Source organism: Ixodes scapularis, unplaced genomic scaffold, assembly GCF_016920785.2.
Source record: "Ixodes scapularis isolate PalLabHiFi unplaced genomic scaffold, ASM1692078v2 PGA_scaffold10__122_contigs__length_95168666, whole genome shotgun sequence".
Classification (NCBI taxonomy): Eukaryota; Metazoa; Arthropoda; class Arachnida; order Ixodida; family Ixodidae; genus Ixodes; species Ixodes scapularis.
In genome coordinates, this window is record NW_024609836.1 from 55,142,841 (window position 1) to 55,169,096 (window position 26,256).

Here is a 26,256-nt window from a genome sequence, read left to right on the forward strand (position 1 = left end):
AATACTTGAATTGCTTGTATTCAATCTTCAATGCCTTGTGTTGTTTTTTTTGCTTTTTTTTTAATTAAGCGTTAAAATCTTCAGTTTATGAAGAAACGGCCATATTGAGAGCCATAAAAAGCAATGTGAGCAGCGGTGCCCGGAACTTTCAAAATAGGCAAAAGTTTATTTCACCCCATCTGTTCAGCTTATCAAAGAATTAAGAAAAAAGTAGTGTTTGTTGTTGCGGAAAAAGTATTTTTTAAAGATCAAGCTCTACGACGATGCCTCCAGGCGCCCGCTTCGTAGCGAAAAACGCCGGAGTTCGCCATCGAGACGTCAACAGTCTGAGATGCCAGCGCAAAGTCTTCAATGCTCTCCTGAAAACACGCTTATTCAGTTGAAGTGGACGTCTTCTGCGTATACGCCGGCGTTCGCCAGCGAGGCGTCAACAATCTGAGACGCCAGCGCAAGCTCTTGAACGCTCTCCTCAAAACACGTTTTATTCGGTTGAAGGGAACGTTTTCCTGACTTCCAGACATTATTATCTTTGTTGCGTTGCGTAACGATACTGGCGTATTATTTTTACTTCAGCCCAGGTAATTGCCGACGAACGCAGGCCTGCCCGTATGTTCAGATATAAAAAGGATTCAGACCACATAGCTCTTCATCGATGAAAAATGACAACAGTGACGTCGCTTCCCTCTTGAACTAAACGCATTTTGATAGAACTATAGGTAGAACTAAGATGTATTTAAGTTCGTTGTCGCATCCGCCAAAGACGCGCCGTCGAGATATTTACGAGTTCATTGAAACGACTGCATTACTCTTTTAAGCGTCAGTGTGGGCAGGGCTTGTGGCAATCTTTTTTTGCGCAATATCGAGATCAAGAGTAAAAACGCAAAAATTGGTCTATAAATAGTATCTAAACACTATTACCCTTTCGGAAATTCCGCTGATTAGTCAAGCTTGTAATAGTAGTTGGCGTCAATACTGCACTTGCAGCATGAGCCATGAAACCATGAAAAATTTAATCAAGAATTGTTTAAAAAAAAGCCGGCTGAACATAACGGTTATTGCTTCACATAATGCCCCCTGGCCTGACACTCAGATGGCGAAAACGGCAACCGTATAACCTCCACCTCTTGTCAAACACAAGCACACTTCCTCTAAAAACACTAGCGAGTTCTTATCCAAATTAATTTTTTTCGTACATATTCGAGACAATAAAAATTAGTCGCGTCCCCTTTAGCATGGAACGACCTGAGCTTTCTGGCCTCCTGTGTATTCTGGAGTCTATAATACTGCACATGAACGGAACCTCAGGGGCATGAGGCGTCAGCGAAAAAAATGAAATGTTTTTTTTTTTTTTTTTTCAGCATTGCGCTGCTTTTGGTAACAGGCGCATTTTATCAAATACATGGAAGTTCAATAGAGACGCGAAATCAACGTTATGATTTCGCGTCGGTGAAGAGTTACCTGGTCTTTTTTTTCTTTTTTAGTTGGAAATACGACAGACGAGGCTCTTCACCGATTCGAAATTATAACGGTGATTTCGCTTCTCTATTTTGCTTAAGTGTATTTTGATTGAATATGCCGTGCTACCAAAAGCATTGTTATGATAAAAAAAGCATTTCACTTTTGGTGGGGGATGTCTCACACCCCAGACGTTCCGTTCAACTGCAGCATTTTAGAAGAATACATTGGATTCTAGCAGAACATGTGTCGAATTTTGAACTTACTAGTATTTTTAAAGGAAGTGTGTTGATATTTGGTAAGAGATCGGAGTTACACGGGTGCCGTCTTCGCCATCTGAACGTCAGGCTCGGGGACATTATCAGACGTGACGACCGTCATGGTAAGCCGGCTTTCTTTAATACATTGTCGATCAAATTTTTAATCAATGGTTTCCTGGCTCATGTTGCAACTGCAGTGATGACGCCGTCTACTATTAGAGGCTTGGCCAATTGACACAATGTTCGAAAGCGTAATAGTTTCTTAGACACTATTTATCGACCAGTTTTTGCGTTTTTACTCTAGATTTCGATATTGCACTCAAAAAAGTTTGCCACAAGCCCTGCCCACCATGCCGCTTAGAAAAGTGACGAAGTCGTTTCCATGAAGTTGTCACTATCATGGCAGCGTGTCTTTAATGAATACGACGGCACATTAAAAATGTAGACACTTGTTGTAAAATGCTATCTCCAAACCCTGGTCTAAAAGCATACTTTTCGTGGAGGGCTTGTCAAATTATGAGGCGCTGGAGGTAATCAGCCTTCTGCGTTAAGTCCTTATTTCAAACTCTTTTTGTTCGCGCGTTTTACCCTTCGAAAAGCATGCGGGAAGGGCCCTAGCACGCACCTCGTATGACTGCGCCACAGTGTTTTTCGGCAGCATAAAGGCCGTCTGCTTTCATCGCCGTCACCATGGCAACGAACGCCAATTTTTCAGAACGCCGGCTGCTAGCCAAAGTTTTATTATTTTGTAACCCGCAGTGAACGCAGGCCATGGGGGGGGGGGGGGGGGGGTTACACGCTTCCCAGTGGCACCTGCGCCGTCCGAAAAGGTCATTCGGCTTTCGTTGCCAAGGTGACGGCGGTGAAAGCAGACGGCCTTTCTGCCGCTGAAGGACAGTGCGGCGCAGCGATACGGTGCGTTTCAAGGCGTTTCCCACATGCTTTTCAATGGGCGGAACGGGAACAAACAGAGTTCAAAAGAAAAACTTAACGCAGAAGGTTGCTATTCTCCAGCGCCTCCTAATTTGACGAGCCTTACACGAAAAGTGTGGGCGAGGTGCGACAGGAAAAGCGTGTCGCACCCTGCCCACACCTCGCCTGACTTGGCTGAGCGATGCATGACGGGAGGATTGCATTCTGGCGCACCTCTCGATTCTCTCGGTGCAGCGAGTGCATGCACCGAGAGAGTTCGTTCCTGCGTGTGCCCACGCAGGAACGAACTCAGAGTGGAGTGCCACCGGGAACGAACCAACACCACCTAAACAAAAGGCCTCCGCACGCGTCATCACAGTCAGGCCGATCGAGGCTTGAGATTGGGCACGAGTGCTGTGTCAGTGTTCGGCTGGGGCTCGTGTCCAATCAGCGCGCTGAAGGTCGGGCTCGGGCCCAACAGCCGAGACAGCGCGATCCGACTCTGATGTCGTTCATAGAGGGAGAGGAGGCCATGCGGAGGCCTTCTGTCTAGGGGGTGCACGTTGAACGAACTCGCTACACGCCCCGAGTGGCCACGCGTGGGTGCGAGTGCAGTGAAGCGAACTCCCTATTAGATTCCCCTCTAAACTTAGCAAGTCATGTGACATCAATGTTTCTGCAAAATGTAGCAGGAAAACTAAATTGTTGCATAGGTAACGTGACGTCAGGTCACATGACATCAATGGCATCAAAGCGTGTTTTTTGGCCCTCCGTAACGTAAGTCTACAGCACCAAACTGCCGATGCGACAAAAAGCTTCAGTACATCTTAGTTTTATCAAAATGCATTTAGGTTCAATAGGGAAGCGACGTTACTGTTATCATTTTTCATGGGTGAAGAGCTATCCGGTCTGAATTGTTTTTATATTTGGACATACGGCAGACGATACCGAAGCGCAGTACGCATTCTCAAACTTGGGAACTGAAGGATGCAGGCATGCGTTCGTCAGCTGTTAACTGGGGTGAGGTGAAGTAAAATTAAGACTCCGGTATCATTGCGTAACAGAACAAAGATGAGGATGCATGGAAGTCAGGAAAATGTCCACTTCAGCTGTATAAAACGTGTTTTCAAGAGAGCTTTGAAGACCTAGTACCGGCGTCTCAGACCGCTGACGGTTCGCTGGCGAACGCCGGCGAGCGTCACCTACGAAGTGGACGACGCACGCCGATGAATGCACGATTTATGCAGCCTATTACACGTATGAACCATCAAAGTTTTAGGGTCGTGATTGGTTCGTGTATTTTATTTTTCAGTGCACATTCAAAGTCGAAGACAACGGACGTATTTTTATAAACAGGTTTTTAGTTCACTCAATGCCCACTGGCGTCTACTTCAGCGAGGGACGCCTGGCAACATTGTACGAAACGCAGCAAATGTCCGGGTTAGAAACTTGTTCTGCCTCACCTCGGCGAGCGGTTCGAGGTTATGCCGGGATCTCCACTTGCAAAAGTGAATGCACGCTTTGCAGCAGCTGTGCATTGACACCGCCATAACCGAACTTTAGTTTTTTTTGTTTTTTTTTGCCTCTTGTTTCGTTTACTTCCGTTCTTCATAACAACAACAGGGAAGGTTTTCGCCATTTGATATTCTACCGTGTTCTTCTCCCCAGATACCTTTGAAGAAGCTCGTCATCGCCAGCTCCACTAGCTCCCCATCTGTGTAAAAAAAGAAAAGGTCAACAATAGCGGCTGTAATCTCGTGTGCGCGCAAAGCTTCTACACACCGGTTGTTTCAGCGAACACTTTCAAGAATCCCTAAGAATAGAATTTTTAAGAAAACAAAAATCTGTATAGAAACAACTGCCAGACACGGCAGGCATAAAGGATAGCAAATAGCATACTAATGAGCGAAATAATTACCTAAATGTTATAATTAATATTTTGTGATTGAAAGTAAACATATGGTGAAATAAGAAACTTGTCGAGCCAACGTCACTGGAAGCAATTGTATCAGTAGTGGAGCTCGCGCTCTGAGACCGAGCCGAACAATTTCCGAGTCGCACCGTACAGTCGACGGTAGCGCTTCGAGTTGCTGGCTGACAATTATGAGCGACGCTGGCTTCACCCGGTTCCGTCAGCACCACGTCTAAACATTTGCATGGACCAGTTCTTTACATTTTACAGCGAGATATCGGCTTGCGTACGATATCTGGCACGTTCATCTTCGCAGCTATTGAAAATGTACAGCTTGAGAAGTATCATTCAGTAAAACATTCTTTTCGAATTTGAAAACACAGAAGAATACACAGAAGGAGAATATGTAGGGACGAATAAAGACAGTACAGTTATTTAGTCTAGCAACCAACTTTTAATGATGCCACCCTTAATGCAGCCCTTCCCTTTACTGGCCCCACATTTCCTCAACATAAAAAGACCACTGAAAAAAAAGACCAAGGAGAAAGAACAGTTTGATAAAAGAAGAAGGGAAAAAAAGTAAGGAAACTGTTCTTCTAGAAAATGAATAGATTTGTGGTTATGCCTATGTGTTATGCATCCGGGTGTACGAGCGGTTACAAGAGTAACAAAGAAAAACGGCACCCTTATAAACATTGGAAGACGTTGAAAAAAATATTAAGCTTGGGGCAGCGTTATACCGCTCACAGGCAAGCCGCTCTCAGTAAGTTACCATGTCTGTAATCTCCACTTTAACAGTGGGGATATTCTGAGAGTTTACAAACACAAAAGAAGCAATGAAATTGTGGAGTTAGCGCAAGGAAGAGGGAAGCTCGTTCCATAAATGATGCGGAGTTAAAAAAATAATTAAAAAAAAACTACTGCTTTTCCTGTTTGCGCTAACGATCAAGTCAAGGTTTCCACTGCTACAGTTCTAGCACATGCATCAGGTTGAAACGCGGAACTGACAAAACCGGGGCGCCCCGGCGTTCTCAGTGCCCTGCCAGCCACGCGTGGCGCTCGCATCGCCTATAGGGGTGGCGTAAGCAATTTTTCGGCTTGGGAGCAAAGCAGGATAAGAAGCTCTGCAACTGAAACACGAAGTGCGTCTATTGACGTTGTTTCTGAACGTGATTGAAATACGAAACAATTTGACAATTCTAGGCTGATTTGAGGTGGAATGTCGAATCAAAATCGAATCCTAACAAAAACCCGGAACCGAACCGTAATTTTTAGCCGAACCGGAGCTAAACAGAACCGAAATCGTCGCCGCCATCTTGGAACTGAACCGGAAAAGATAAGCGATAACCGGTTCAAAGCGGTTCACGGTATTTTTTTTTTTTGTATTACACAATGCATTTTTAGATTAATAAAAATTCGCAGCTGTATTTCTGTGTAGTGATCAAATTGTCATTTGCCGAGTTGAAATATTTGACAAATCGTAGGTTTTTGTGGCGCTTTTGTATTGGCGCTATGATTCATTCATCACGTCACTTGCTTACGTGACGTCATGTTATCAAGACATACTGTCAAGTAATGTCACGCCACGTGGCCCTGTGACATTGTCACCTGACTCACTGCGTCAGTTCTACTTAAATTCAGAACGTAACTAGATTTATTTGTTTTTTACACCGTGACGTCACAAAGCATCCCGACGTCTCACCGCGATACTTTCTATCTGCCTCGGGTTTTAGTAGGTGCCTACAAAGGTTGCCTTTTCTCGTTGGCAATGTTTGTTTTCTGCCCGTTTAGGCGAACTGAGCCACACGCCAGTTTCGACCGGTTCAAATATGAATAAATGGTAACCAACGAACAAAGAAAACAAGTTTCAAGTACTTTTTGAGATTTTTGAAGTGACTTTTACTATTGAACGACTGCATTCACTTGAATGTTCAAGAGCTTATAAAACGTGACTACCCCATGCTTGTAACCGTTCAACAGGGTGGTAACGCTCAATGGCTCGAGCCCAGTGGGTAGTTAAGTAAGCCTGTGGGGTAGTTATAGCCGTCAAAACGCATGATGACTAAGGGGGTTGCTCACTTTATCTTAGAGTGCAGTGCTGATGGTGCTGATTTTGTTTTATTGCTCATACATACCCTACTGAAAAAAAGTATATGAATCTATATAAGAGCTGATATGAAATATCCAAAAACTGATATGCGACATATGAAACATATGAAATATCCGAAAACTGATATGCGATATAAGAACTGATATGAAATACCCAAAAACTGATACGCTATATATGAAACTGATATGAAATACTTAAGAACTCATATGCGATATAAGAACTGATATGAAATACCGAAAAACTGATATGCGACATATAAGAACTGATATGCAGCATATGCCAACTGACATGAATGTGTCCAATAAACATATCAGAAATAAATTCATATAACTTTTTTTCAGTATATGACGTGCCGCGCGGGAAAGCAAAAACGTGGCTAGGAACCGCAGTGGAGCGGCTTGATTTACTGGCTTTCAAATAATTACGGCATCAGTGTTTACTTTTTATTAAGAGATTCGTCCCCTGAGCCGTTCTAAATACTCTCAGAAGTATGACATTTCTGAAAAAAAAAATACAACACGCTGAAAATATTTTTTATTGCGTAGGTGGTCACCGAAAAACTCCGTACTTACAAAACGACCTGTATAAAAGGCGGAAACGCAGAGCTCCGAAGTAGTTATTGAGTGTGCTGTTGTATTCATGTTTGTTGTGCCGTGTATGTGTATGCACTCGATGTATTTGTTCAACTGATGATAGTGGTGTGCGTAATGTATGTACATGGTGGCGTGAGTAAATAAATATATTTTTGTAGCACATGAATTGAGCGGTACCTAGCGCCACCTAGCTTAGTGTAATGATATGTGGCATATAAAACTGATATGAAATAATAAGTTCTGATATGAAAAAGGTGTCCAATAAACATATCAGAAAAAAATGCATATAATATTTTTCAGTAGGGTAGTGCTGAGTTCCGGGTTGCGTTGGTATGGAATGTGTGTTATGGAACGTGGTCATATACGCATTTGACCGCAGCGCTTTCTCGTCTATAAACGTCGAGCCAATGCGTGCAAAGTTTAACGCGATTGTATACGCGTTTGACCGCAGTGCCCTCTCCTGTATAGACGTTGAGCGGCTACATGCAACGTTTCATTCATGACATCCCCAGCTCTTGAGTTACTACCAGATCTCAGAGCCCACTACTCGTCCCGCAGTCGTGGCCTGGTGGTTAAGCCGATGAACTAGAAATCCATTGGGGTCTCCCCGCACACGCACAGGTTCGAATCCTGTCGACTGCGCAAACACTTTTTCTTGTTTTAAAAAGACAGATGGGATGGCAATTGATGTGAGCACGGTCTTCGGACATGGCTAGACCCTAAGGAGCTTTGCCCCTAAAATCTAAAAGAAATAGCACTTCGCACGCGCATTCTAAGGTCGCTTTATTTTGGTTGTTTACTTCAAGAAGGTATATTTATCAAGAATATTGATAGATCAAACTAATAGATCAAAGGCTTTTGAGAAGTTGACGTACACACCAACAATCAGAGCTTTGCTTTCGTTGCGAGTAAGGGCTTGTCCTGCGTAGTCTCCTTCTCGTCCTTGTCTTTCGCGATTTTTATCTTCGTAAAGTATTGAACTAATTTAAGCAAGGTATCATGAGGCAGGAAGTATAATGGGTCCTGGACGTCTACACTGAAAACATTATGATTGCTGTAATTGTCAGGCTTCGAAGATTCGACCTCTACTTCAGACTTACGCACCATAAAATGATCGGCAAGGCGTAGACTGGAGAGATGCTTTTGAATAAAAGTCACAACCGCGCGCTGCCACGTACCACGTTCAGTGACAATAGCAAAGGGCACTTAACCTTACTTGCTTCTACGGTTAGAAGTACTTTTAGGTGAAATAGCTCTGTTGTTTTTTTCTCCTTTTAACTAAGTTGTTCAAAGGAATGTGCTCGAAAGGTTCCATTGCCTGACGCTTGACTGTCTTCAAGGTAGCGCGCGCCTGTCAAAGTTTCGTTACTACAGTTTTTTTTATATCTGGCAATATTGTGAACTATTTTGAGTGATATTTTTTTTTGTTGCTGAAGCACTCGCAAGAAACGTCAAGCCAGCGACAACTGCAATGCTTACTTCTATATTTCTTTAGGCTCAAAATAGTCCTAAGCCCATAGGCGCAAAATAGTCAGTTAGAACTCCATTAAATAAAAATGATGCGGGCAAGAACGAGGGAAAAATAAAACAATATCCCGGAGAAGCACTCATGGAAAACCGTATGCTTAAGGTATCGTCTCCGTTCCAACCCCCGTCGAAGCAAACACTCATAACGAGAAGTGAAAAATTATCATGTGTTCATATTCTCCGTATTGTTTATAAGTAAACGAATTGGAGCCTAGCTGAAAAATCTGCCGAGGCGCTGCCTTTATTGTAGATTTCTGTATCATGTTTTATAATATTTTACTTCGGTAGCTCGGAATGAGCAATCTGTTCATGAGGCAATTATTACAATGGAAATCTGAACAGTTGAAAGGTTGTGCCGTCTAGAGGATGATCTCAAACGACAATTAAAGTTCACACTTTTGTTTTTTGTACGAGTAAAATTCACTCACTGCTTTCCTGTATACCCTCCAGCATGTCAACGTGAGTTTGTAGACCGCAAAAACAACAAATTTCACATGCTTGTGATTCGCTGCACTTAGGTGCCTGATATGTTTGCTCGTTTTCGGTATTGTGCAGTACGTGTAGAGAGCAAGAACGTTCAAACTTCGAACTGAAACGAACGAAAAATATGGCTTTAGGGAAAAACACATCACTTTAGTCAGACTCCAGACAATAAAATATCTTAAATATGAAGCCAGAATTACTACAAAAACACGCATTAAAATGCGGAGTTTAGTGGTGCCACAGTGAATAAGGGGTATTTGATGTAACACTGGCCTAAGTTGTGTCATCTTCGTGTAGGCCATGTGTCTGGACTGTTATCCTGGTTGGTTGCGGAGCTCCTTCTTGGATACAATCACAAAAGAATACAAGACTTCGCGGCCAAAAAAATCACGTGGACACGGTTCGCACGGCAGAACCAAACTCTATGCATGGCTATTCAGAGGTGCCCTTGACGCTGTCGTATATAATGGATGTCCAATGCTATCACGCATGTGTAATGCATGAGAAAGACAAAATAGTCATAGAGTTAATATAATAAACTAGATAGAAAAGTTCCATGCACTTCGGCCGCTTCGAAGCGCCGGAGCATGGAGCGGTAGGCGTTGCTCCCATTCGTGGTTTCGATGATACAGATCACTAGCAACGCATTATTATATAACAAAATCATGTAAACATATCACTTGCAATGTATATATTTCTTCCTTTTCTAGCTTTATTATGTACTTATTCATTGAAAACACAGGCGTCGCACCATGTATGAAAAAAGTATTTTAGCATACAGCGAAATTCAAGCTCTCTAGAATAAAAACAAAATCTCATAATGTATCGAATTTTTGGAACTTCTACTCGGAGTCAAAATGGCGTCCTTCAATGTTTGTATTTTAATGTAAGATAGGGTATACTATTATATAATTAGGGGCCCACCGAAATTTGCGTGGTACGCAATCATTTTTTTGCAATGTATTGTCTTAACTATATCGGATTTATGTAAATTTCAGAAACCTGGAGCATGATATCGAGAGAAAAAAAATTATTTCTCACAAACAAATAACTTTCTTGGAGTGCAGAGGCTTGCTTTATCCAAATTATTATTATTTTTTGTACATATCCCAGACACGAAGAAATTGCCGCGTCTCCTCCGGTATGGAATGACCCAGATTCCGTCTCGCTAGAGCTTTAATTTTGCTATTGGCAGGGCTTTGGCGGCTTCGGCCTTTTCGCGTAAAATTTTTTCCGACAATTACTCCCACTTTTTACTGTTCATCATGTCCGGTTGCGAGAAGCCGCGTCTTAGCAAAGGTTCGGTGAAAATGCAAGTGTATATTGAAGACTGCTTACGAAAGCATTTGCACACCCATATCGTTCCTACAAGCACCGCGCCATGCTGACCTCCGCACAGGCCGGCCGCGCGGCGCGACATGGCTGAAAGCAGAGCGCGGGACACGTGATAGTAGCGAGTTTTAGTAGACCGTGTTTCCCCCTCCGCTAAGCCCCTCCGCTACCCGGGGCTCTACAGCCAAGGCCATCGGCTCGCAGGCGCAGGGGTGGTTTCTTCGTAGAGGAGGGTTAGCGGAGCGGAAAACACGGTCTACTAAAACTCCCTAGTGTTGTGCACAGGAAGAGGGACCGGAAATTTCCCGCTCCTCCTTCCCCCACCCACCGCTCTCTCCGGCAACACCACCTAGAGCTGAAGGCCGCAAGGCTCCTCCGGTGACGTCACACGAGTCGGCTGGCGAGCGCCGCGGAAAAGTGCTGCACTGAAGGCGTCGCGCAAAGATTTACCGGCGTAGAATGGCATTGTTTATTGATCCAAACGTTTTTTAATTGGTAAAAAAGGATGGATAGATACTATATGACTGGGAAACATATTTTGTTACACGGGCAGCATATTAGGATGTACAATAATTGATATGATATGAAAGAGCAAGGTTAACGACGTTTTGAGAGAGATGGGTTTTCGGTTGAGGCATCCAAATCTTGGGTGCTTTAATTATCTCTAGGAGTGTGGAGACACGAACAAACAAAAAATAAATGCCCTGGAACGTTATTGTAAGGGATGGGACCCGGCAAAATGCCTAACAGCAACAATGAATTTGGTGGTGACATGTGTGGTTACTGAATTGTGAAGTTAACGAAAAGAAGATTATTTTAAAAAATGTGAACTTTTGGGGCACAAAAAATGTAATGTGTTCCAATGTATTTTTTTTTACCAGAAGTAAACATATGATAATAAAAATAAAACTGCAGGCGAACTGGGGAATGTTTTTGAGAAAGTAATTAATCCGAGACTGAGACACGAAGATGAAAAATTAAACGCAGAAAAGACACAAAAACGAGGGAAAGATGCCGCTTAGATCGAAGTTCACAAGTTTTTTTTTTCTTTTTTTTTTTCATTTAACGGAGGGCAGACAAACTTAGCAAACTTAAAGCATAATTTTCAGTAAGGGACACATGCAGCTGTGGGAGCTTCAAGCACACATCTACCCGCTTTCATTCACACTACGAATAGATGCTGTGAATATAAGTTTTCTTACCTTTGAAAGCTTCAGATTGTATATTCTCGTGTATCCATACCTTCTTCTTATATCCATATTGACACAATTCAAACACAAGCAACTTAGACGCCGCTCTGTAGCTTTCGGGACACTAAGACACAGCAGATGCATGGCATGTGGACTTTAATGCCACTTCGCAATAATAATGCTATGACAACTGTTGCACTGAATATAAAATAATTACCTACTTTTTAGGGTTTCACATTTTCTTTCTTTTGACTTGGAATCAGCCTCATAAGCTTTTCGTTCGCCCTTCCAATATAGTTTTTCAGCACAATGGTCGTGCTGCATCAGAACAAGTTCTTCAGCACGAGCTCACTTGTGTGTCCTTCACATGCGTCGAAGTCAAAAGTCTCGTTGGTAGGCCGCAGTACCATCGTAAGCTCGGTGACGAACTGGCGCTGGATCAAAATATTCAGAAACTCTGCCTGCTTGGAGAGTTCTTGAGCAAAAACGTAATTGTGTGTCACGGCATTAACGGCGAACATAGTTGGATAAAGGAGCCCCCTCGATTCAATTGCTTGACAAGAGAGTAGATCTTTTGCGCAAGTGAAACTGTTGCCATCTTATCTTCTTCAGTAAGCGCCGCCTAGCATTTTTGACATTTCGACTTTTTGAAAGCGGCATAAACTGCGTACCCTGCCACGGAGACTTGGACTGGGAGGGCCTAGTTTATCGTTTGTAACACTGCCTCTTCTGTAACTATACTACAGCATGTTGCAGCTGGGTAAGGTTCTCGCTCTCTCATACGTCAAGCCAGGCGTCCAGCCAGTCAAAAAGACTGCACAAAAAATGCACATTGGAATCGTCCTCTGCAGAAGTCACTGGTTCTTGAAAGTTGTCTCTGAGTCGCGTTCCTTTGTTCGGCGTCCATGTTAAAATTTCCTTCAGATTTCGAGACCTCGACGATTTCATTGATTCCTTTAATTATATGCGCCGCAGATGAAGGAACAAGAAGGGGACATAGAGCAAAGGCTACAGGCTCCTGAACGTGGTTTTGAAAACGGGAGCATGCGCTACAAAGATACGTTTCTAAAATTAAAATCGAGAGCTAGCTTGTATTTGTGGCCTTCGGTTCAACGTCAGCGTAAAATTCAACGAAATAATTTCAAGAATTAAGAAAAAGGAAAAAAAAACTACGTGAAAGCTAATGAGCGTTATCACCGTGGTATGCGTCGATAGAACCACGTTTTTTTCGAGGAATCGCCCGCACCCATACATTTCGCAGTTCTTCATCCTCCGGGAACCTAAACACAGACACTTTCTTCGACGACGTTTCATAGTTCCCATGGCACCCAGGGGAACAGAATTTATGAGACGTTGCTAGCCCGAAAGGCGCCCGCAACTTCACAACCACCACGCGTTAACCGCCATACACACCAAACACAAAAGACAGAAGAGACGGTTACAGCAGTTCGCGTACTCCTTCCGCGAGACTTGTGCAAGCCGCCGTGCGCAAAGGAGGCAAATTCTGTCATTGCGCAACTGCCCCGGGAGAACTCTGGGCTCGGAGAAAGCTAAAAACAAAAACAAAAAACGATTGGATCATGCGCCACTTGGCGTCCTCGGGAAAACATCTAGCCGAAACTAGAGTAAAAATTGATTTATCTCCATATTACTATACCGGTGTATATTACAAGACAATAGCATCACCTTACACAGTAAGGTGATAATTAAATAATAAGTAAGGCTTGGCTCGATTTTTTTCTTCCTTTGGTTCTGAGCAGGTCGAGCCTCGGTTGAGACGTTGGGGAATAAAAAAAAGTTTCCGCTATATAGAACATAGAACATAGAACATAGTTTTATTTGAAAAAAATACATTTTTGAAAGTACAATAGCGAGCCGGTGAAAGCCTCAAGGGCTTGTGTACCTGGCTCGGCAGGTGGCGATACAAAAGAAAGACACATTGTAGTAAGGTACGTTTTAAAAAAAAGTTGAAAAAGTTATCTGACTTTCAAAATTTACACGTTCTCGGAATCACAAGGTACACTTGTAAGGCTAGAAAAGAAAAGAAAAAAACTTTGATAACCATAAAAAAAACAAAAAAAAAAAGCAACAACAACAAAGCTTAACCTCACAGCTCTATATTCCGTAACGCCTTCCTGAGCTTTTGCCTCGAAGTTATGGATAGAAAGGATTCCGGTAGGCTGTTAAATATTTGCGGAACGTAGTACACTCTCGTGCGCTCACCATACTTCGTTCTGATCCGCGGCATTTGGAAGCGGAGAGATGGCCTGATAGGTCGCTGCGCAATGTAGGCTGTAATAAAACTAGAATTCCAGAAATGACGGAGCACAACTGTTTCCCTAAACAGACCCCCGAAGGATGGCAAACAGAGCTCTTGAAATATAAACGCGCTTGAGACATCTGACCTGTCAAACGAAACACTTTTCAAAATACCTCTTAGCAAGGACTCGATTCTCGCACGCCAGAAGAGGGAGCACCCCATAAAGATGGTAACACCGTATCGCAAATAGCTGTAAGCCAATGCATGCGTTACCATTTTTCGCACAGAAAAAGGCAGAAACATTTTAATATTATACAGACAGCATGCAACACTTCTTAATTTTTTACATAGATAAGTCATATGCGTGCACCAGGACAAATCACTGTCGAAATATATTCCTAAATATTTAACTGTTTTCACATATGGAATAGTTTCGCAATCGCACGATGTGCAATTGGAAGTGTGCAGCGCTACTGGGACGGAAAGTTCGACATGCTTCAGCGGGTGCCTAAAACAGACAAGTTTTGTTTTCGACACATTTACTTCAATTAAATTTGCCCGAAACCAGTCCATTGTAGAGATAATATCATTTTGAAGATTTTGAATGGCTACATGATAATCTAGATGATCCGACACTAACAGCGTGTCATCGGCGTATTGAAAAATTTTACATTTAGAAATAACAGCGGGTAGATCGTTCACGTATAAATTATAGAGTAATGGCGATAGAACTGAGCCTTGCGGGACTCCAGCAGTTAAAAGGGCTTTACTGCTCTTCAGATTTTTAACCACCACCACTTGGGATCGACCTGAAAGATAGCCTTTGAGGAGTGACAGAAACGGACCTCTGAACCCCACTCTGTACAGTTTAGAACAGAGGACGTCATGACTTATGCTGTCAAATGCTTTCGAGACATCCAAAAACACTGCACACGTAAACACACTGTTATCAAAACCAGTATTCAAGAAATCTCCAAAATCTTCCAGTAATGCCTGAGTACCCCGCTCTGCAACAAAACCGTACTGACGATCGGAAAGTAAGTCGAACCTTTGACAGAAGCTAGTCATTGCCCTTAAAACGTGTTTTTCCAGCAGCTGCGAAATGCATGATAAGATTGAAATGGGACGATAGTTCTTGAAATCATTCGTCGCCCCTCCTTTGTGGAGCGGTTTTACAATAGCAATTTTCATTCCCGTTGGCCAATTTCCGGTTGCAATTATATCATTCAGCAGAGCTAGAAGTACATTTTTAAGTTTTTCAAAATTTCTACGTAGATCCCGTATATGAATTTCGTCAATGCCAGAAGACTTTCTTTCCTTGGAAGAAAATAAATACTGGCGCAGCTCGTGTTCTGTTATCGAAGGCAGATACGCAGAAGCTAGATTGTAGTCGTGCAGCGTAACAGTTTGTGCTCTATCACTATCTTGAACTGCGATTGAAGTGCGAGAAAAAAAGGCATTAAAGTCCTCAATGATTTTCTGCGTAACTGGCGCAAAGGACTTATTTATCACGTCATCAATTGAGCGTTTTTTTGTTCCACCCCGAATCTGATTAGCTAACTGCCAAGTTTTTGCTACGTCAAAACGGTTCCTTTCAAATTCTCCCCTAAAAAACCTGCGTTTTGAGGAACGGACCAAGGCGCATGCTTTATTTCTGGCTAACTTGTATTCGGTCTTGAGTGTTAGTTCACCTGGACAACGCTTGCAGCGCTTCCAGAGTAAGTCCTTGTACTTTATAGCTGCCAAAATGTCTGACGTAAGCCACTTAAAGTGCGCTTTACGTTGTCTAATCACTACTTTCCTTTTTGACGTAGACGAAAATTTTGAAAATAAATCAACAACCGTGTCATATAACTGTGAAGCCTCGACTGATGCTAATAGGCCGTTCCAGTCAAATTTGTTTACTTTGTCATCGAACCGCGCCTGATCTGTTATCGTTATTTCCTTGAAATCATTGTCGGAGCTCCTATTATTCTTTTTTGATTTCATCTGGCACGCTATATAATAGTGATCAGCCAGTTTTTCAGTTATCACCGCCGCCTTAACCGAGCACTCGAACATGCGTATATTGATGTGATCAATGCACGAGGACACGAATTTGTCGCCTAAAATTTCTTCCCGAGTCGGTAGATGTATTGCACTTTCGATGCCGTACGCTGACATTAGGTTGAGATAATCGCATACAACATGGCGTGAGGAATCCAATGTGTTTAGATTGAAATCGCCTGCTAAACACAGTTGACTTGTCGAACTGAACTCCGATAATACTTTATCCAGTTCATCAAGAAACAGGTTCGCGTTGCTTGAAGGGGGGCGGTAGATAGCTATCAGGCTGACACAGAAATGCTGGCCAGTAATCTGCAGGCCTATGCATTCCGAATAAGTCATCGTTATTGGAATCTGGGCTGTGCTCCAAATGTTTTTGATGAAAACACAAATTCCTCCCCCCCTACCCGACGCTCTTGTAAAGGCAAAGCGTTCGTAACGAGGAATAGAAAACTGAGTGAGCATATCGTTAGTAATGTTAACTTCAGAAAAACATCTATGATCGCACCCAAATCTCGGACAGTAATTATGAACTGATCCCAGTACTTCCTAATACTTCTTATGTTAACATGAAACACACTAAACGAAAGTTCCGATGATCCTTTGAATTTATTTTTCAGTAACGAAAGACTTGAGAACTCAAGACACTCCATAGCAGCAACTATACAATTTTGTCCAAGTCAGCAACACGATCACCGCGCAACAGTGACGAACCCTCGTCCTTTTTCACAAAAACCTTTCCCCGTTTCACCCACGCGAATTTATATTGATTTTCTTTTGCTTTTTCCTTGGCCAACCAGAACAGCTGTCGGTTCAGCTTCGTAAGGTTCTCGTTGATGTACAGCTGCGGCACAACAGCAGCCGCAACAAGAGTACGCAGTTTGCCACGCGCGCCGAGCCACCGATCTTTCGTTTCTGTTGACTTGAATTTAATCAGCACTATTGGGGTAAACCCAGGCTTAGCAGGGAGACGATGTACTGCTAGGATATCTGAAGTTGCACAGTCGGATATCCCAAGCTGTACCGCGAGGTCGTTTACAGCTTTTGTGAGATCTTCGTCGCTTGCTGGTGGTAGCCCGTGAATTTCCAGGTTTGCACGACGGCTATACTGCTCTCGGTTGTTAATTTCTTCTCGCAGGGATTGGATCGTCTCCGCTTGGCCACTAACAGTTTCTTGCAGCTCCGCGTGTTGCCTTTCTAGCGTACAGATCTTGTTTCCGTTTTCCGCTGCGCTTTCTAGAACAGAGTTGTAGTGAGCCGATAGTCCGTCTACCTTGCTGTCCAACTCTTGTATATGGGCTTCGAGCCTCTCGACCGTAGGCTTCAGAGTCAGCAACTCGTCCACCTTAGCAGGTAGTGACAGTAGCGTGTCAACACTTCGCTTCATTGCCAGCAAGGAATCTAACTTCAGTCCAAAGGACTGCAACTGGGCTGAGACTGCTGATTGGCTCTCGTCCGACGAGTTCTGCGAAGAACACGCTCCGCTGTGGGGCCCGCTTCTACTCTCCTGCGTGCGACAGGTTTTGCAACGCCACTTATCGCGTTTTGCTGATCCCATACTTGCAAAGGACGCCTCATTAAGTCCAGCACACGCCTGGCCCAGGTGGTACACATTTTTGCACACTGAACACAACAAAAACTTTTCATCATTAACGATCTTTTCCAGACAAGCCAAGCACACTTTCTCATTATTCATTGTGCACAATAGTTGCAGGCAAACACTTCAGTCGGTGGCAGAAAGGGAGGCAAATTTTCGAAGAAAGTCTTTGAAAGTACTCTCACCTGGTGAAGAAAATACAATCGAGTAGGTAAGATTGATTCAAAGCGCTTCGCCACCGACTGCGTTGACGACTTCGCTGAAGCTGACTTTTATGGTCTTGTGGGCGGCGACGAGCATGCGCTGTTGACGATGGCACTGCGATGAAGAGGGGGGCGTGAAGGGACCATGCGAAGTCGATTTGCTGACGTTGCTCAGCCTCGTCACTTTGCCAGCATGTTCCGTCTGGGAGAAACCGCAGCGTCCCCGCGTAGAAAACTGGTGAAGAAAATACAATCGAGTAGGTAAGATTGATTCAAAGCGCTTCGCCACCGACTGCGTTGACGACTTCGCTGAAGCTGACTTTTATGGTCTTGTGGGCGGCGACGAGCATGCGCTGTTGACGATGGCACTGCGATGGAGAGGGGGGCGTGAAGGGACCATGCGAAGTCGATTTGCTGACGTTGCTCAGCCTCGTCACGGTGCCAGCATGTTCCGTCTGGGAGAAACCGCAGCGTCCCCGCGTAGAAAACTAGTGAAGAAAATACAATCGAGTAGGTAAGATTGATTCAAAGCGCTTCGCCACCGACTGGTTTATATATATTTATATAAATATAAATAATCGAGAAAAAAAGGACACTCATGACAAGAATTATTTAGAACGTCGGTTAAAACAAGGAAATGTAAACGCACGTTTGCCTTGTGTAACTTTCTTGTTGCCGTTCAAAAACGCACGGATCACGAACCGACTGCAGTTTACTCCGGTGTTCTCCAGTTAGACGTCCGCTGATGCCACGAGCAGCGAAGGGCAGATATGGCCCCACTCACGAGTTTCACTCTCTCCTCAAGCCCAGACTATCAAGTCTACGTCAGCCACTATTATGTTTTATTTGAAAAATATCTGCTTGAGATAAGATGCATCGTGCTGTGGTAAAAAGAGGAAGAAGAAGAAAGAAAAACTATTACTATTTTCGAAGTGCTCGCAAAAAGCTGACTCACAAAAGCAGTGTGTCGAACCGAAAAAAATACGGGTTCGGTTACGGTTCAGGTTCAAGTGAATTTATTTTGTTCCGGTTCAGTTCCGGTTCGACTAATTCGATCCGCGAACCGGTTCGGAAATTATAAATGACAAATTGCAACATCAAAATAAATTACAAATAAAACATCTGAAATCAGCACATACGGAACGGGATACATCGTAGTGTAAGGCTCAGGGATTTCTACCAGGAATGGTTTCTTTATGTGCACTCAAAGGTTACCTCACCGACGTTCACGCATTCGGACTTCATCTAATTGGGTCCGACGCAGTAGCTGTAAAATCCGCGACCTCCTTACAAACCCACTTACAAGTAGAACTCGCTAACTATCCCGCCACCTCGGCGTGTAAGCAATTGAAGGAACAGTGGGGAGAAAATACAGCTTTCTTAATTTGAACTAGCCTTCGGTAACTCAAATTAGACCCTTAAAGAAGTTTTCATTAAACAAGATACGGAATATGAAAAACACTTCACCGAACGCAACGCCAGAAGGACGTAATAGGATACATATTAAAATAGAAGAGTTCGCTGTCTCACAAATATGTTAGCTTCTAACATATTTGAACATAATGAAGCTAACAAATATGTTAGCTTCATTTCGCCATACTCACTACACTCAGTCTAGAGTACGCACAAACTACGGTAAACAAAGGATACTTAATCAGATCGCACAGCTATTAAAGAACCACCCTGAAATACTATCCATGATCAATAATTCCAACACAATATACACATTTAAACGAACACTGAAAACGTACCTTTCAGTTATAACATGATTTATTAAAGTTTCCGGCCGCATTTCTTTTGTTTTATCACTGTATCTCAGTGTAATCCCACTATGAGTATTGGATTGTTTTTGTTCGTATGTTTCTGTACGTTCTGCTGCTGACCGTACTGGGGGATGGAGCCCTCTCAGGCGATTTAAATCGCCTTTTACCCCCTCCTTCTAGACACTTGTCTGAATAAAGAATATTATTATTAGTATAATTATTAAGTGCCTATACAAAACCGAATGCATTATTATCAAACTCCACAGCCTTTTCTTTTCTCATTCCGATGGAAGCAAGCTTCAAGAACTCGCGCGTTCAAGAAACGTGTTATGAAATGAGCATACAGCAGCATTTAGGATTTACGAGATTGTAGAAAAATAAAATCCCGTGACGCGATTTTTTTTTTTTTTTGGCACAGCCTTCCAATTTTTTTTCTTCCGTGCAAGCCGCGACCAGCGCAATACTGGTTCCTATGTCAAGATTCATGGATGCAGCGTTTGTCAAGATTCATGGATGCAGCGTTTATATTCCTAAGACTGAGTGGAGAATAAAAATATGTAAGCGAGGTGTGTGTCAGTTGACAGCACTTAAAAAACAAATGGCATTGATAGCACATTCATTGTCAACAGCGCGTGGCCGAACCGTTTTGACATGAGCCGGTAACCGTTATTTTTTTTTCGGTTCAGTTCCGGTTCGGGTTCATCGCGATAACAATATAACGGTTCGGGTTCGGGTTCAGTTACGGAAAAAATACCGGTTCGGTTCCGGTTTTCGGTTCGGTTCCGGTTCGACACCCTGCACAAAAGGGTGACTGAGAGGCAGATAACCTGGCTGGAATTCACAAATAAAGTGAGCCAACCAAGAAGTTAGACTACAAAAGAGTAAGCAGCTTTTAAAACAGGGTCATTAAGGTGAAAGAAACAAAAAAATACATCCTGTTTTATAAGAGAAGATGATAAGTGTGCAGTAATGAACGAGGATGCTTGTGGCAATAACACCTTCACATATTATCACATCTCTTTTAGTGGATTTTGGTATACATGAAGCGTTGTCTCGTGTTGTGATATTATGAAAATGGTCGTAGTCACCATAACTGAGAACATTGTTAATTCTTGTCGGTGCACTCACCGCCTTGATCTTCTCGAAGAGGACTTGGTGTCCTGTTCGATCGCAAAGAAAAAAACGAAGGGACCAGAAAAAGTGGATATAACTTGTTCCCCCCCCCCAACCCCTTTTTTTTTTTTAAAGAAATGACGATGTTGATTTTTTTAGATTGTTGTTAGGGTCTAAAGAAAATAAATTCAGGCGCTTGGTGTCGCAAAAAAAAGGCTTTGCGGAACTGAAGAGTGCCAAGCCTCTTTTTGCGCTGGTCAATTCGCGTGACAGTGTCACTGCGCTCGACTTTACCAAAATAACAACCCTTTCTTTAGAAGGGGGGAGGGTCTGTAAAAAAATGTAACAAATTACAAGGAATCCGTTACGTAAAGAATGTGAGGAAATTAGTTTAAAATCACTCTAGAAAATGTGTTTTTATTCCGTTACTAAATTACTGAAAAATGTAAGGGATTACAAGTAATTCCGTTACTTGTAACGGATTACGTACAAGTCTGCTTAGGACTACTTTGCTTTATCATAGACTAGACTTATAGCTACCAAATTCTTTGCCGCTAAATATTGAAGTGGAACGAACGATTGAAATCAACCACCTAACACTGATATAACAGCTGACGAGTTCCAGTAAAGGGCGGCTATTTTGCGAAGTCTTTTTTTTTTTATTCCATCATCTTAATTTCTAAACTTACCTTTAGAATCCAAATATGCTTTAAGTATGTATTAAGGCTTCTGGATTGATTCAGGAGCATCAAATGTATAAGCAGTTAATGATACCCTATAGCACACCTGCTAATTTTTTGTTATAGTAAAACATAGCATTAATTCAACGTGTTTGTGTCCATAGGCTCTAAAACACCAATAGTGGAAAAAAAAGCAGCGTTTCTCAAATGTCTCAAGGTAACACCCCGGCCTACAGATCTCTCAGGCAGCGGGAACGAATCCCGAAATAGGTGTCCGCTCCCTGACGGAGGAAAAGGCAAACAACGCACAGTAAACACACTAAATGAAAAGCAAACAGGACAAGCGCTGACTCTCAACTGAAATTTAATCACATGAAAACAAAACAAAGAAAACAGCAACTCCGCCCACGTCACATAATACATTCACCACGTGTCCAAAAAAACAATCTCTTTACTACTCAAGCCCAGTGACGTTTGGCTTACGCAGCTCGCGCCTGCTTTGATAATTGCATCCGCCTCTAAAACTTCTCTATAGAGAAATTTTAGAGGTTAGGGGTCCCGGTTTTTAAGCCACGACAGTGACCGAACAAGTATCGTGCGCCCTTCGAGAACTACACTCGTGTCCCGCTTATCGGCGGCAGAGCCATGCACCCCAGGTAGGCACGCAGCTCGTGCAACCCTGGCTTTAGCCATTCTTGTTTATCTTCCACGATCCCTCTGACTCGGCGATCTTTCGAGTAGACCATATAACGGAAATTGTTTGATTTCCCAGGCTATATAATACACCCAAGCGGATTTTTTTTTCTTTCCTTTTAGGGGCGGTATACGACCTCGTCTTGAGTATCACTGTTGTGACGAGCCGTTTCTACCTCAAACAAAACCTCACGGTCGAAAACGTGCCCATTCGAGGCTCACAAAATGAAGCGAACGCCGCCGCAAACACCTCAACGAAAGCGATCGTTGAATAAAGCCAGCGCGACTTCGAGTAACTAGGCCTTACCCCTAGACCAGCTTTTTCAAAAGCTGAAGAGGAGAGCAACACACCCAGGCGGCGTCCTTTGCATGTCCTCCCCCGCAGACGTAGCGTCGCAGGAGGGCCTAACAGATGTAAGAGCCGTCATGACCTTCTTCAGATGCAGAGCGAGCATATATGCAGCGTTCCACACGATCGGCCACCGTCATCAGGATGCCCGCTAGAGTTTAGCTGAAAATTTCACTGGATGTTCCCAAATATGTGGGTTACCTGACCATCAAATGAGTGGGCACTTCATCGCCGACCTCCAGGACCACCAAGCGGCACCAGGCGTCAGCGACGAAGTGGCCTTCACTTGCATTTTGCCAGTCGCCTTCACGGGGAGTGCAGCAATCTCGATGCAACGGCAACCAGACTTCTCGAGCATGGATGACTTCTTCGCTCGTTTCAGAGCATACATGGGTAAATTATTTCCAAACTGTAATCTAATTACAATTACAATTAATTTGTATCAAAACTAGCTTAACTACAGTTATGAATTGCTTTTAAAACGTAATGAAATTACTTTACAATTACTTATTTCTGAGAGCGACCAGACTTGAGCCATAAAACTTTAAACGAGTTGTATAGAATGCAACATACTTATTTGTTCATTCCTTTACCCAGTGTTTAAGGAGGCTTAAGCACTGCTACATGAATGCCACGTATTGTACCCTCCTTTTTTATGGATTTAGTTAAATTCATGATATAACTTGACAGTTCGGGGCAATGAAGTACTACGTTCTTATATTTTAATAAATAATAATAAATAAGTTCATGTGCTGGAAGGCGCTGTGATAACTGAAAAAAATTCAGTTGACAGATTTTTTTTTTGTTAGCCAGGCAAATAAAAATGCGACAATTACTCATATATGAATATTTTACAAGTGTTAATATAAAACTAAAATCCACACGAGCTAATAAAACCGGATTCACATACAAACATAATGGTATTATAAATTATTTACATTGAGTTGAAATTATAATGGCTCAGAAATATATAAGAACCAAATCGGGGCTCCCGAATCATTGGTGACAATATTCACAAGCGCGAGGCCAGTCTCCAAAATGCTTATGCAGATATGCGACAGTACTGGAAGAGGGACGTAAAAAAAACTGGCATGTTTTGCGGACCCCTTGTGGATCGGCAGACATGATGGACCCCGTTCGCAGTGCGGGAAAGGGAAATATATAGGTTACTAATGATAGTGATTTACTAAATTGATATAAATAAAGGCTAGTGTGGTATAGCCTTCTCTTATTGACATATACACAAGAAACCTCGCCCGAAAATTGGAACGTTTCTTCTCAATATAGGGAAAGACAACTTTTATTGCTAGGCTTGGCTAATGAGCCTGGGCTTCGCGGACCCGAAAGGGTCCACGGACGTCCATTTGAGAACCATTGTCATAGACAATTAAAATTCCCAACCTCAGCTGAAAGCTGAAGCTCGATTTTTTTTTTCTATCAATATCTTGGCATGTTTGCGCCATTGTTTTCTGTTCGCACTGCCGACGGCGCCACACGGCGCCGTTGAGGTAGACTCCAAAGCGGATTGTCTCCCAGCCCGCAGTGTAAGCAACAAAACAACAAACAGTAGGCCGCTATTTATGTTGTGCGTGTGCGAGTGCGTGACTATGTGCGAGTGTTTCACCGAGACCTGCGCCGCGTGTGTGGGCGCCAACGCTTTCAGAGAGATTACGTCGGCGCCGCAAAGTTTTGCAGGAGTAATTGTAATTGTGCATGAAATTTTTAAATTACTGACGCTAGAAAGTAATTAAGTTTAGTTACTATTCATTTCAGCCGAATGCAATTAACTACAGTTACAAATTACCAAGAAACTAATTAAATTACAGTAATTCAATTACTGTAATCTAGTTACTACCCAAATATGTTTCAGAGCCGAATGCTTGCCACCGGATTACGCAATCCGCATGAAAGACGACCTGCGTGTGCGCACTGATCAGCCCGACGTGTCGCTCATGTTTCGCGGAGCAGGAAAGCCCGTAGGCTTATTCTTTTGCTTACATATAAACACATCTTAAAAAGACTTGCATTGTTGCTGTGACCACTAACTAATATTTATTAGTTTGACGATTAACGTTGGGGTTGGCGATTAACGTTGGCGATAGTAACGATTTTGTGCCAAAGAGCACGCAATTTTTTAAGGAGAAAGGCAATCACAACTTTCTATAGCCATGATATAATGCTTTTGTCTCGAAGAATGCAAAGGAAAAAATTCTTAACGTGTTCTTGTAGACGCCTCAGTGCGGAATGCGATGTTATTTAATTTTGTTACAACAAAAATGCTGAAAGTCGGCACGTCACTAAAACAACGGGATGCTAGTTTGATATCACGACTTCCGACATGAGCTCTTTTGCTCTAAGCAGATATCCTTTGTCATTCACCTCTCGTGGATTAAAGCAGGCGTAAGTTTAATGGTTTAGATATTGAATTTACGTGACCATTAAATTGTCATAAAGAATCTTTTCATACGTGGTTTTTTTTTATGCGGCAGTATTGCAAACTATTTTGGATGATCTTTTTTGTTGAAGCACCCCCCAAAAAAACGTGAAGACTCCTGCAACTGAGAGTCTTCAGTCTAAATTGTACCTTGGCTCAAAATAGACCTAAACACCTAAGCTCAAAATAGACCGTTTGAACTCAACTAAATAAAAAAAAAAAAATCACCAAAGAACGGGCGAAAGCAAAATAATAGTCCGGAGAAGCACAAGTAGAAAATATATGATTTATTTTAAGATATCGTCTCCATGACAACCCCATCAAGCAAACACCCATAACGAGAAGCGAAAAATCACCATGAGTCCAAAAACTCGTTTTTTTTTGTTTGTTTTTTTATTGTAAACGTACTGGAGCCTAGCTGAAAACCCTCTCGACGCCCTGCCTTTATTGTTCATTCTTGTAGCATGTGTTTTGATATTTCACTTCGGCAGCTGCAGCTCGGAATGAGCAATCTGTTTTTCTCTGGAAATCTGAGCAGTGGAAAGTTTCGTGCCCTCCAGAGGTTGATCGCAAAGGCGATTAAAGTTCACACATCATTTATTTTTTTTACGAGTAAAGTTCACGCATTACTCTCTTGTACAGCCTCCCACATGACATCGGGATTTCGCAGACCGCAGAAACAATAAATTTCACATGCCTATGATTTGCTGCACCTAGGTGCCAAATGCGTGTTCTCTTTTCCGATATTTTGCAGTACATGTAGAAGGCAACCACGTTCGAAGTTCGAATCGAAGCGAGCGAACAATATTGCTGTAGGGAAATAGAGAACACTTTAAATAGGCTCCAAACAAAAACGTTCGAAAATATGAAGCCAGGATTTCAACAAAAACATGCATTAAACTGAGGTATTTAGCGGTACCATAGCGATGAGGGATGTCTGATGCAACACTCTCCTAAGTTTTGGTCATTTTCGTGTGGGTCATACGTTCGAACTTGTCCGTGTTGGTGACGAAGCTACGATACAATCGCGCAAGGGCACTCGGTTTAGGGGACAGAAACATCACGTCGACGTGGCTCACGCGACTTTACTAAATTCTATGAACGGTTGTTAAAAGGTGACGTGTTTACTGTCGTTCCAATGGATGTATAATGCTATCAGCGCTTTCCGAGCTCCTGGTTTGCCTTTAAACGTAATTATCACAAAAATTAAAACTTTGGGACGATTAAAAGAAACGTAATTGAGAAACACCCATTGTGCTTACAATTGTTCTGTTTTCTCAATCTAGAAAATTAAGTGGAAACCAAGAGCACAAGCTAAACTGGATGTAGGTCACGTTTAGAGTC

At 42.7% G+C, this 26,256-nt stretch overlaps 1 protein-coding gene across 1 annotated transcript in view; it reads left to right on the plus strand.

The window, feature by feature from the left end:
- The first annotated feature begins 22,175 nt into the window (after positions 1–22,175).
- LOC8035114 (boophilin-H2-like) overlaps positions 22,176–26,256 on the plus strand; it is a 31,436-nt gene continuing 27,355 nt past the window's right edge. Inside the window, exon 1 of the mRNA XM_042288752.1 lies at positions 22,176–22,871. The gene's annotated coding sequence lies outside the window, so the exon portion shown is untranslated. The remainder of the gene's footprint in view (positions 22,872–26,256) is intronic.